Here is a 12,737-nt window from a genome sequence, read left to right as displayed (position 1 = left end):
AATGTAGTATCTGTGTAGCACAGTAAAGCCAAGTGCAGTACTATGAGATATGCCTGTGTGTTGTCAGAATCAAAAAAATTTGTTTAGAAGTTTGCATCTGTGTTCGTGAGGAGTATGGGTTTATAGTTTTGTTTTCTTGTGTTGTTTGTGTCTGGCTTTGATATCAGAGTAATGCGGCCTCATAGAATGAGTTGAGAAAGTATTCTTGTTCAGTTTTCTTGAAGAGTTTCAGTAGATTGGTATTTCTTCCTTAAATGCGTAATATGTAGTATAGTCAGAATTCACCAGTGAAGCTCCCAAGGCCTTGTGTTTTACTTGTTAGTAAGTTTTTAACTAGTTTCTTTAGATACATTTAATGTATCCATTTCTCTTTGGGTGAGCTTTGGAAGTTTCTGAACTTCCAAGGAATTTGTCCATTTCATCTAATTTATTTACTTTGTTGACATGAAGTGATTTATAATCTCTTTTAAAAATTGATATGGCATAAAAATTGAGATGTAATAAAATCCACCCTTATTTTAAAGTGTACAATTCAGTGATTTTTTTAGTATATTCACAAAGTTGTGCAACCATTACCGGTATCTAATTGCAGAATACTTTTTTATTTTTAATGTTTATTTGTTTTTGAGAGAGAGAGCATAAGTGGGGGTAGGGGTAGAGAGAGAGAGGGAGACATAGAATTCAAAGCAGGCTCTGGGCTCTAGGCTCTGAGATGTCAGCACAGAGCCTGACATGGGCTTGAACCCATGAACTGTGAGATCATGACCTGAGCCGAAGTCAGATACTTAACCAACTGAGCCACCCAGGCACCCCCAGAATACTTTTATCACTCTAAAAAGAAACGGGCACCTGGGTGGCTCAGTCGGTTAGGCATCAGCGTTCACCCAAAGTCATGATCTTGCCGGTCCTGAGTTCGAGCGCTGCGTAAGCCTCTGTGCTGACAGTTCAGAGCCTAGAGCCTGCTTCAGACTCTCTGTCTCCCTCTCTCTCTCTCTCAGCTCCTCCCCCACTCATACTCTGTGTCTTTCTCTCTAAAATAAATAAACATTAAAAAAATAAAAAGAAACATTATACCCATTAGCAATCACTTTCAACCATTTCCTCCCACCTCCAGTCTCTGCAGAGTCACTAATCTCCTTTTTGTCTCTATGAATTTGTCTGTTCTAGATGTTTTATATCCGTGGAATCATACAGTATGAGACCTTTTGTGACTGCCTTTTTTTTGCTTAGCATAATAATGTTTTTTACGATTTATCCATGTTATAGCATGTATCAGCACCTCACCCCTTTTTATGGCTGAAAAATATGCCATTGTAGACTAAACTTTTTTTTATCATTCAGCAGTTTATGGACATTTCAGTTACTTCCACTTTTTGCCTATTATTAATAATGCTGCTGTGAACATTTGGGAACAAGTTTTTGTGTGAAACCTGTATCCTTTTTCTTGCCTTTGTATCCAGGAGTGTAATTCCTGGGTCGTGGGGTAATTCTATGTTTAACTTACTGAGGAACTGCCGAACTTTTCCAAAGCAGCTAGCTGCACCATTTTGTATTCCCGCTACCAGTTTTATGTTATGCCACATTCTTGCCAACACTTGTGTTATCCATCTTTTTATTACCTTTATTTTAATGGGTATGAAGTGGTATCTCATTGTGGTTCTTACTTGTATTTCCCTGATGGCTACTGATGTTCAGCATCTTTTTATGTTCTTATTGGCTATTTGTACATCTTCTTTGCAGAAATACCTGTTCAAGTCCATTGCCAATTAAAAAATTTTTTTTCCAACGTTTTTTATTTATTTTTGGGACAGAGACAAAGCATGAACGGGGGAGGGGCAGAGAGAGAGGGAGACACAGAATCGGGAACAGGCTCCAGGCTCTGAGCTATCAGCCCAGAGCCCGACGCGGGGCTCGAACCCACGGACCGCGAGATCGTGACCTGGCTGAAGTCGGACGCTTAACCAACTGCGCTACCCAGGCGCCCCCATTGCCAATTTTTAAATTAGAGTGTCTTTTCGTTATGTTGTAAAGGTAGAATTTTATAGACCAGTGATTTGCAAATACTTTTTTCTCATCGTTTGGGTTGTCTTTTCATGATCTTGATGGAGTTCTTAGAAGCATAAAATGGTTTGATTTTGATGATTCTAGCTTATCTGTATTTTTTTTACTTTTGATTTTAAATTTTTAATTGTAGAATATACATAACATAAAATCGACCATTTTAATCATTTAAAAAAATGTTTATTTATTTATTTTGAGAGAGCGTGATCAGGGGAGGGGCAGAGGTGAGAATCCCAAGCAGGCTTTTCACTATTAGAGCAGAGCCTGATGCAGGGCTCAACCTCATGTACTGTGAGATCATGACCTGAGCCAAAATCAAGAGTCAGATGCCTGACTGAGTCACCAGAGGCACTCTTAACCATTTTTGAGTGTACAGTTTAGTGGCATTAAGTATATTCGTGTTGTTGGGCCAGCCATTACCACCATCAATCTCCAGAACTTTTTTCATTTTGCAAACTATAACTCTGTACCCATTACACAATAACTCCAGTTTCCCCCTTTTCCTAGTCCCTGGTAACCACCATTCTGTTTTCTCTCTCTATGAATTTGACTACTCAAGGCACCTCATTTATAGGTAGAATCATACAGTATTTGTTCTGGGTTGCTTTATGCTTTTACTGTCAAATGTAAAAAAACTTTTATCCAGGGTCATAAGATTTATACCTATGTTTTCTTCTAAGAATGTTATTTTGGCTTCTACATATAGGTCTTTGATTCTTTTCGAGTTAATTTTTATATATCACATAAAGTAGAGGTCTAACTTCTTTTGCATGTGGATATCCAGTTGTTTCAGCACCATTTGTTGGAGCGATTATTCTTTACCCATTGATTTGTCTTGGTACCCTTGTTAAAATAAATCTTTTAAGTATAGAATCTATAGTAATATTACTAATTTCTTATCTAAAAATTGGTGATTTGTATTTATTTTTACCTAGTCAGTCTGGCTAGAGATTTATTAGATTTGTTGATTTTTCTTAAAGAACCAGCTTTTGGTGGGGGGGTGGGGTTCCTGACTGGCTCAGTTGGTAGAGCATGTGACTCTTGATTTCAGGGTTGTGAGTTCAAGCTCCATGTTGAGTGTAGAGCCTACTTTAAAAAACAAAACAAAATTAAAAAAAAAAACTCCATTTCTTGAAAAAGAAAAAACAAAGGACCACCTTTTGATGTATAAATTTTTCTGCCTTTTTTATGTTGGTTATTATTTATTTATTTATTTATTTATTTACTTACTTATTTATTTATTTTTGCCTTTTCTTTATTATTTCTTGTTTTTATATGATTATATTTTCTTTTTCCAGTTTCTTAAGGCAGAGGCTTGATGTCATTGAGTTGAGACCTTTTGTCTTTACTAATGTATGCTTACTGCTGTAAATTGTCCTGTAAGTACTGCTTTTGCTGTATCTAACAGATTCTATTTTTTTATTTTATTTTTTTAATGTTTGTTTATGTTTAAAGGAGAGAGACAGCAAGCATGAGTAGGGAAAGAGCAGAGAGAGCAGGAGATACAGAATCCAAAGCAGGCTCCAGGCTCTGAGCTGTCATCACAGAGCCTGACGCAGGCTTGAACTCACAAACTGTGAGATCACGACCTGAGCCGAAGTCGGATGCTCAACCAACTGAGCCACCCAGGCGTCCCCTCACAGATTTTAATATGTTGTAGTTTTGTTTTCATTTTCAGTTCTATAATTCTCTAATTACTCTTTTGACTTTATTTTTCTTTGACTTTTATGGGTTATTTGAGATATTTGGGGAGTTTTGAGATATATTTTTATTACTCATTTCTAATTTAATTCCTTTGTAGTCAAATTATGTGTTTTGAATCCTATAAAATTTATTATTCTTTCCAAATAACTTTTTTCAAATAATTTAAACTACTTTTAAACTGTTTTTAGACTATTTACAATTGAAGGGTTACTATAAAGTGACTCTTGATATAGGTAAGTTTAAACCTGCTACTTCCTTCCTATTTGTTTTTTGTTTCTTCTACATGTTCTTTATTCCCTTTTTCCTTTTGTTCTGCCTTTTTTTGGATTTTTAAAAAATTATTTTATTTCCTTTGTTGGCCTATTAACTATCACATGTTTCATTTTGTTTTTCTTTTATTTATTTTTTTTTGAAGTTTATTTATTTTGAGAGACCGAGAGTGCAGGCAGGGAAGGGGCAGAGAGAGGGAGAGGGAGAATTCCAAGTAGTCTCTGTGCTGTGGCACAGTGCCTGACACGGGGCTGTATCCAATGAACTGTGAAATCATGGCCTAAGCGAAAATCAAGAGTTGGACGCTTGACTGAGACACCCAGGTGCCCAGTTTTGTTTTTTTTTTTTAAATGGTTGCTTTAAGTTTTATAGTATACATCTTTAATTTATCACATGCATCTTGACATGTGGTATTATACCACTTCACATGTAGTATTAGAGTCTCTTGGGTCTTGTGCTACTACAGTTTACTTCCATTTATGTTATAAATCTCGCAATGTATTGGTATCATTTTTGGTTGAAACAGTCAATTTTCTTTTAAAGAGATTTAAAAACTAAGGGAAAAAAATCTTTATATTTAGTCTCATTTACCATTTCTTGTGCTTTTCATTCCTTTGGATAGATCCAGACTGCCACCTATTACCTTTTTCCTTCTGTAACTTCCTTTAACATTTCCTATAGTGCATGTCTGTTGGTGATGGATTCTTTTTAACATTTACAATTTGAGATCATCTTTACTTCATCTTAGTTTTTGAAAGATATTTTCTCTGACAGTTAAATTCTTAGTTGGTAGTTTTTTTCAATACTTTAAAGATTAAATTTCACCTCTTTAACCTCTTTGATCTTTAGGTTTATAATTTCCGTGAGATTTGTAAAGTTTTGGGCCATTATTTTTTCAGATACTTTCCTACTTCTTTTGGGTGCTCCACTTATCCATATACTGAGATGCTTGATATCCTACAGCTTATTTATGCTTTTTTTTCAGTCTTGTGTTCCTGTTTTGTATAGTGTCTGTTGCTAGGTCTTCCTGTTCATTGACATTTTCTTTGCAGTGTCTAATCTGCTGTTAATCCCAAACAGCATTTTTTATTACTAGAACAATCAAATTTTTATTTTTTTTTATTTAAAAAAAAGTATACTTATTTATTTTGAGAGACAGAGTGTGTACATGTGTGCCAGCCAGGGAAGGGGAGAGAGAGAATCTCAAACAGGCTCCATGCTGTCAGCATGGAGTCTGACATGGGGCTTGATCTGACAAACCACAAGATCATGACCTGAGCAGAAAATAAGAGTCGGCTGTTCAACTGACCACTCAACCAACTGAGCTGCCCAGGCACCCCTTCATCTACTTTTTTGAATGTATGAACTACGTTTATGATAAGTGATTTAACGTTCTTGTCTGGTAAATCTATCATGTATGGATCATTTTCTGTTGATTGATTTTTGGCATTATGAGTGGTATTTTTCTTCTTTGCATGTCTTCTAATTTTTTTAATGTTTATTTTGAGAGAGAGAGGGTACACATGAGTGTGAGCAGGAGAGGGGGAAGAGAGAATTCCAAGCAGGCTCCACATTGACAGTGCATAGCCTGACACAGGTCTCGAACTCATGAACTAACTGTGAGATGATGACCTGAGCTGAGATCAAGAGTCGGATTCTTAACCGAGTGAACTACCTACCTAGGCGCTACTCTCCCCCCTTTTTAAGATTTTATTTTTAAGTAATCTTTATACCCCAGATGGGGCTTGAACCACAACCCCAAGATCAAGGTCCAGAAATTCCTTAGGTGTTTGAAAACCAATAAGCTAAAGCACTTCACAGACGTAAGCTCTTCTGAACTTCACAGTAAGCCTGAGCAGTACACTACTCCTGTTTTATAGATGAGGAAATGAAGCAAAAAAGAGTGAAGTGGCTTACTCATGGTCCGATAGTTGTTAGTTATATTTGATGATAAGGAATCATATTTCTGTCTCCTTCTATCAAACCTGATGCTTCTGTTACCTCTCTGTTGACTGTGAAATAGGCTTATCTCTAAATTCTGTTAAAGATACCCCAAAACACTGAATCTGTGGTTCCAAACAACTTAGGGATCCAGAAAAGTGTGCTTTTCTTTGTTTATACTTTGCACCAAATATTCGAATTAGCTCTCTATAGCAACTGACTGTGATAAGCTAAATTGTCTAGCAAAGGTGTTTCTGTCCCAGACTATTATCTTGATCCTTTGAATGTCCTTGTTTGTTTCTTTTAAAATCATTTAAAGACCTGGAATAGTGCACAATTTAATATTTTCATTTATAACAACTGAAGAATTTAGTATTTTCATTTATAACAACTGTACTAATATGAGTCCATAGTATAACTTGTTTTGAATTTTTTCCAAGTTTTATAAAACTAAAAAATATTTTCAGTGTCTTATAATTTAGGTTGCATTTAGCTCTCAGAGTTCACAGTTTTGTAGTAAGTTGTGTAGCTTACAACTTTGTTTAATCAGAACTGGTAATATTTGCTAGTGAGATTTTCTGTAGTCTCTTGAAGTGATTTCATATGTGCCATGAATCTTAGATCCTGTAATCTATTTAACACAGTAGTACCAGTGTTAGACTACAAATACTAGGAAAAGTAATTCTTTTCAGTCAAGATTGGTTTTGGATTTGCTTTTGGAATTCTTGAATAGTCAATTGATTTTATTAGTATGTGAAAACAAGCAAAGCTCTGTAGCCAGGAATAAATAAGAAGGCCTTAGGAATAGGATTTAAATGGTTTGTTTTCCATTTTGGATGCTTTTAAAAGACAAAATAGCTAAGTTTTTCAAACTTCTGGAAGTTACTATAGTTAAATAATTCAAACAAAAAATTGTATCTTGTCACAAATCAAACTAGTTTATCTGCTCCATTGGAAATGCTATAGTGAATGAGAGAATGCAATGTAGGGAATATAAGAATTTTGGCTAATTTAATTTGCTTGTTATAAAAGACTTTATAGCAACTTTTAAATTTGGGAATACTTGGATCTGTGTTAATTTTTTTTTTATGACATTGTTTATCATTTGTAAACAAATGAATAAACTTGTTTTTAAGTGCTTGATAGATATCAGTTTCTTAATCACTATTTACTCTTTCTCTGTTTTCATTGAAACATAATTGATGGGGCGCCTGGGTGGCTCAGTCGGTTGGGCGTCCGACTTCGGCTCAGGTCACGATCTCACGGTCCGTGAGTTCGAGCCCCGCGTCGGGCTCTGGGCTGATGGCTCAGAGCCTGGAGCCTGCTTCCGATTCTGTGTCTCCCTCTCTCTCTGCCCCTCCCCCGTTCATGCTCTGTCTCTCTCTGTCTCAAAAATAAATAAACGTGAAAAAAAAATTGAAAAAAAAAGAAGAAACATAATTGATGTAACATTAATTTCTACTCCATTGTAATGAAACTTTCTACTGATAAGATCTGGCAGGTTGACAGATCAATTTTATCCATAAAACAGGTATAAGGCTATCTGCATTTTGTGTATAGATTTAAAAAAAATTTTTTTTAATGTTTATTTTTGAGAGCTAGAGAGAGCACAAGTTGGGGAGGGGCAGAGAGAGAGGGAGACAGAGAATCCGAAGCAGGCTCCAGGCTCTGAGCTGTCAGCACAGAGCCTGATGAGGGGCTGGAACTCACAGACCACGAGATGGTGACGTGAGTCAAAGTTGGACACTTTTAACAGACTGAGCCACCCAGGTGCCCGTCTGTGTAGATTTTTGCTCTTTCTTTTTATTACATAAGAATTTGGAATGGCACACAATGGTAAATCATTTAAGAATGATATTCATAGGCTTATTTCTGTGATATATATGAATGAGTTTTTTGTAGCTCATGTTTTTCTGTTAATAAACTGGTTGAAATGATTTAAAGTTTTATATAATGCTTTTTGTCATGATTATAAACACATTGGTGTGTTTCTCAGAGTTGTAATCTATAACTAAGTCTTATGTTTTTAAGAAGCTTACTTTTAGGGAATGTTTGGATAGTTTCATCTTGATTTATTTCTTCACTTATTTTGTCATGTTTATTTTCTATTTATTTCCAAAATAATGTTCACAAACTATTCATAGAGCGATAATCTAAACAAGACAAAATCATTACTTTAGAGGATATGGAATGTTTTAAAGTCACATTTAAGAGAAAGTCATGATCTTTTTTACTGCATTCCTTAAAAATATTTTTTTTAATGTTTATGTATTTTTGAGAGAGCATGCACATGAGCCAGTGGGGGCTGGGGGGGCGGGGTGCAGAGAGAGAGGGAGACACAGAATCCAAAGCAGGCTCCAGGCTTCAAGCTGTCAGCACAGAGCCCAATGAAGGGCTCTAACCCACAAACCGTGAGATCATGACCTGAGCCAAGTCAAATGCTTAACCAACTGAGCCACCTAGGTGCCCCTATTCCCTAATACTATTATAAAACACATGAAAAATTCTTCTGTATTAATCCCTGAGCAAACTATAGGCTTCTGGGAAATGAGGTATGTCTTCATTAGTAGTCAGAAAAGAAATCTAAGGAGCTCTTAAATTTGTAAGAATTTTAATTTAGAATTAGATTTTGAAATGTTTTATGTGGGTACTCTGAGAAGCATTTGTATGATTGTTAGCAACTCATCTTAGTCTATTGAAGATAACACATATTTTATAGGCTAATATGAGGAATTATTTGTGAAATTGATAGAAAATGCAGTGTGTTGTCTAAGTGTTTGGAAATATCGTTTTTGTCCACAAATCTGTAAACAGTAACACATCCATAGTGACTATATTGTGGTTTCCCTTCACAGATACCAAGTTGTGCTAGTACATCCATATAAATAATTAATACCTGAAGTCTCAATGTAACATGGACATTAACAGTGATGACAAATAAATACAGACGCTTGGGAATCAAATACTAGGCGAAAAACACTTTTAAAAAGGTAAGAAAATAAGTAATCTTAATTAAGGCCAAGTGGGCTTTAGTTAGTAGAAGCCATTGACCAAAATTTCTTTTTCAGTGTATCACGCTTTTCAGAAACACGTCTGGGTAATCCTGTGTATCTTAATACTGGTAGAACTCAGCTGTAAGTATCAGTTCTTGTGTGAAATGACAGTTGCAGATATCCTTGCCTGGTAAATATCATAACAAAAGAGGTTCCTATAGTGCACATCTAGTCCACAATGGGTAGTAAGGTGGCTGACTAGAACTTTGAATAGAGTGCTAGAATGGGAGTGTCCATGTATACTCAGACACATCTTAAATTGTGCATCCTGCCTCTGATGATTGCCATCCCCACCACATACTTATAGAATGTAATGTTTTGCTATGTTTGTGAAAGGCGTTCAGGTTTGGATATAAAGGAGTTGGCAGTTGGAGTCTTTGTTGTAAGAAGAGTGAATTTTCAAGTCAAGGGTTACTTTTTGTAGGATTGTGTCTGCGCTGTGCACCCTCCTGTTAATTTAGCATATTTCTTAATGCGGTATTAAATGATTTTGTTTAGACATTTTTCCTACCTTGTGTTTTTCAAGAATTTACAGGGCACATTTGGGAGAGGTTGCATCTGTAGATATTAGATGTTAGTGCTGATCTCCTAGCTGATTAAAACTGTAATCTTTTTATATTTAGGAGGCAGTAACTCTAGATTACAAGGTTTGTTAACTGTATCGGTTTTAAAATTGTAATCCTTCACTGAAAATAGTGTCACTTTTAGAATATTTACTTTCGTGTTTATAATAAAGGGACAATCTGTCATAAACATTGTTAGTCTTTTTTCTTGTGTTCTTCCTTTTTTCTAAATGGGCACTCATAATAATATTTAGCAAGATTCTCTGAAAAGGATATCATAATACATTATTATAAAGTAAAATTCTTAATTAACCAGCCTGTCCAAGAAATGGAGTGTAATTAGATTAATTAAAATATCTGGCCAACTGGGTACACTAAAAGAAAATCCTTACTGTTTTTGTCCTAACTGAAAATCCATAAGCCAAAAATAATAAAAGTTTCTCTTTGTAATAGAGTCTTACGGCACTTAAGTAATCATCAAGGTTACCATGTATGGATATTTGAAGACTTAGTTGATTCTTTGGTGTGCATAACTTACATTATTTTTGTTGTTCAGTCCCTAGTTTTTCATATTTGAAGGCCAAAGCTTGGGAAGGCCTCTAGAATAAGAGTAATAGATTATATATTCTTATTTATATCTTGTTAAAGGCAGTCTTTGGGTCACCTCAAAAAAATATTGCTGTAGACTCTAGGAAAGAATGGAGTCACATTTTGATGCAAACTAATAATGAGTTGTTATAAGGATTTGGTATATTTCAAGCTCTTTTTGATTTGTTTTTGTTGGTTTTTAAAAATTCTGTTGCGGTTCCTTAGTATCTCTGAGACTATGGAGTTACTAAGAAGTATCAAAGATGTTATTTTGAATAGATACTCTGTTACCTACTATTTCCTCTTATTATAGGTGGGGTAAATCTGTTAGCATAAGTTAATTTGTTTCTTTAATTTTTTTTATTATTTTATTTTAACGAAAGGAATTTAGGAGGTTCTAGTATTCTCCATGGCTGAAGCTGAGAGTCTGAAACCCTGATGCTTAAGCTCTATTCTAGATCATAGCTCCAACTCCTTCAGGATATAAGGAAAAGATAATATTTCCACAATGATAGATCTTTGGTTGTTCAGGTAAGTTATTTAGTTTTGCAGTAGTGAAGACAACTATAGTTTTGTTTTGTTTTTCTTTTTGGTGGGGATGGTTACTTGTTATATTTCTGTATGTCTGCATGGCAAATTGTATAGTCTGGCTGGCAGTTCATAGGAGTGTGGAGCTATAGGCAATGGGTTAGGGATGAAATATTTTTCCCACTCTTCCCATTAGGGGTATAAACGAAGTGCCTAAGTATGTTGGAACTCTAGAGTATTATACCTGTCTTTGACTCCTAGGTATTTTTGATTCAAGGGGCTTTATGAAATTGCTTGATTTCTGTTTCTCACCGGTTTTCTTTTTAAGTATGTATTCATTCAGCTTTCTATCTATGTATCTATCTGTCATCTATATCCATCTCTCTTAATGGGGAAGAAAGAAGAGATCCCTTTATGCGAGATAGTATATAATAGAATCCATAGTTTCAAAAAGGCAAATATTAAGAACTTTAAGTTGAAATCCATAGGTGGGTCCCCAGGTTTCACTCTCCTACTTTATAGTGATAATTGCTCAACTGAAGAAATTTGTCGTAGAAGAATTGTATGACAAGGGTAGTCTGAACCATTACTAAACAATCTGTGTTTATGTTTTAGACAGAAGAATCCTATGGTAACACTGATCAATTGTTCTTGTTTTTGCCTTTCACTTCGGTTTGATATCATGACCAGTTCGCTACAAATTGTTCAATTAATAAAACTTAATATTGTGATAGTAAATATCAGCTAGAACATTGGTGTTAATGGAGGATTGCCAGTCCCTCAATTCCCAAAATGCACCATAGCATACTGTTTTGGTAATTATAGTGGAGCAAAAGGTTATAGGCATTATTTTTGAATACCTTTTTGAGATTTCTTATAAGTGGATGATAGAGTAGTATTCCATTAGGTGGACCATTTTAATTTAATGTTTATTATTCCTTTTAGTTCATATTGATGCAGTTTGCAGATGTGATCACAGGGGCTGGACATTTATGATTTGAAACACTGCTGATACTGTTTCAGGATCCCACAGTTAGATTTGAGGTAAAAGTAGATTCAAATTTCAGGGAAGATAGTTCAGCAGCAAATAAATGGGTGAGATGTTAGACGTATAGGTAGGATTTGGGGTTTAATATGAGTAGACAGGCTGAAATTTGGTTGACTGTCCTTGATGTGCTCTCCAATAGGATAAGAGCTTTGAGGGTGGGAGACCGAGGAAGAGTCTGTTTAATTCTGGTGATTGATCATATTCTCTTCCCTCTATTCTAGAAAGTGCCAAATTCATTAGTTGGTAGATAAAATATAGGAACTACATTCTAGCTGCTAGATTCAGTTTTGCCATAGGAATATGTTAACTAACAATTTCCCTTAATTCTGAAACAAGAGTGATTGAATTGGGTGCTGGCTAAGATTTTCACCATGTGCCTCCTATTTAGTTAACTAGCAGGGTTATTTTCTGAGATTCTTAGCTTATAAACAAGTCCCTTTCTGTTCCCTTAGTAATTTAATATTTGGCAGGAATATAATTTTGTGCTCCAAACCTGTTCACTGAATTTCTTCAGTAACTCTATATTATATAGCTAAAATGAGGAAAATAACTACTTAAGTCTATAGTACTTTGCTAAACATGGGAAACAATGTTAAGACTTGGTTGAGATGGTCAGGACATTTTTAGTCCCTTTTTGGTAATTGAAATTTGCACTCAACTTACTAGATAACTATAGAAAGTATGTGCCTTTGTATTAAGCCTATCCAGAATAGAAAAGATGAAGAAAAAAGTTAGAAGAAAAATTATCAGAGGGAAGAATGCTCAGATTTCATTTAATCTTCAGAATGTTTACCAATTTATTACCTTAAGTGCATACAATATGTTAATTTCAGGCAAGCAATTGAGTCCTACTTTGTACTTCTTTAACCAAAGTGGTCATGGCTTGCTTGCTTGCTTTATTATTTCTAGAATTAAATAAGGACTTTTAAAAGATGTATTATAAATAGGTCTAATTTAGTTTGAACCTGATGACTATATGAT

At 35.1% G+C, this 12,737-nt stretch overlaps 1 protein-coding gene across 9 annotated transcripts in view; it reads left to right on the top strand.

Moving 5' to 3' along the window:
- Positions 1-12,737, top strand: part of ZZZ3 (zinc finger ZZ-type containing 3) — a 112,932-nt gene that overhangs the window by 32,844 nt on the left and 67,351 nt on the right. For 6 of the 9 annotated variants that reach the window (XM_045036044.1, XM_045036039.1, XM_045036040.1 and 3 more), the window contains exons 2-3: positions 8,832-8,966; positions 10,564-10,711. The gene's annotated coding sequence lies outside the window, so the exon portion shown is untranslated. Of the gene's footprint in view, positions 1-8,831; positions 8,967-9,044; positions 9,111-10,563; positions 10,712-11,653; positions 11,753-12,737 lie in introns of all 9 variants that reach the window. The other 3 variants (XM_045036042.1, XM_045036041.1, XM_045036043.1) reach the window with 3 other exon arrangements.

The sequence above is a fragment of the Felis catus genome, chromosome C1 (assembly GCF_018350175.1).
Source record: "Felis catus isolate Fca126 chromosome C1, F.catus_Fca126_mat1.0, whole genome shotgun sequence".
In the NCBI taxonomy this organism is placed as follows: domain Eukaryota; kingdom Metazoa; phylum Chordata; class Mammalia; order Carnivora; family Felidae; genus Felis; species Felis catus.
Note: the sequence above shows the minus strand (reverse complement) of the source record. Positions and strands in the feature narration are given on the sequence as shown.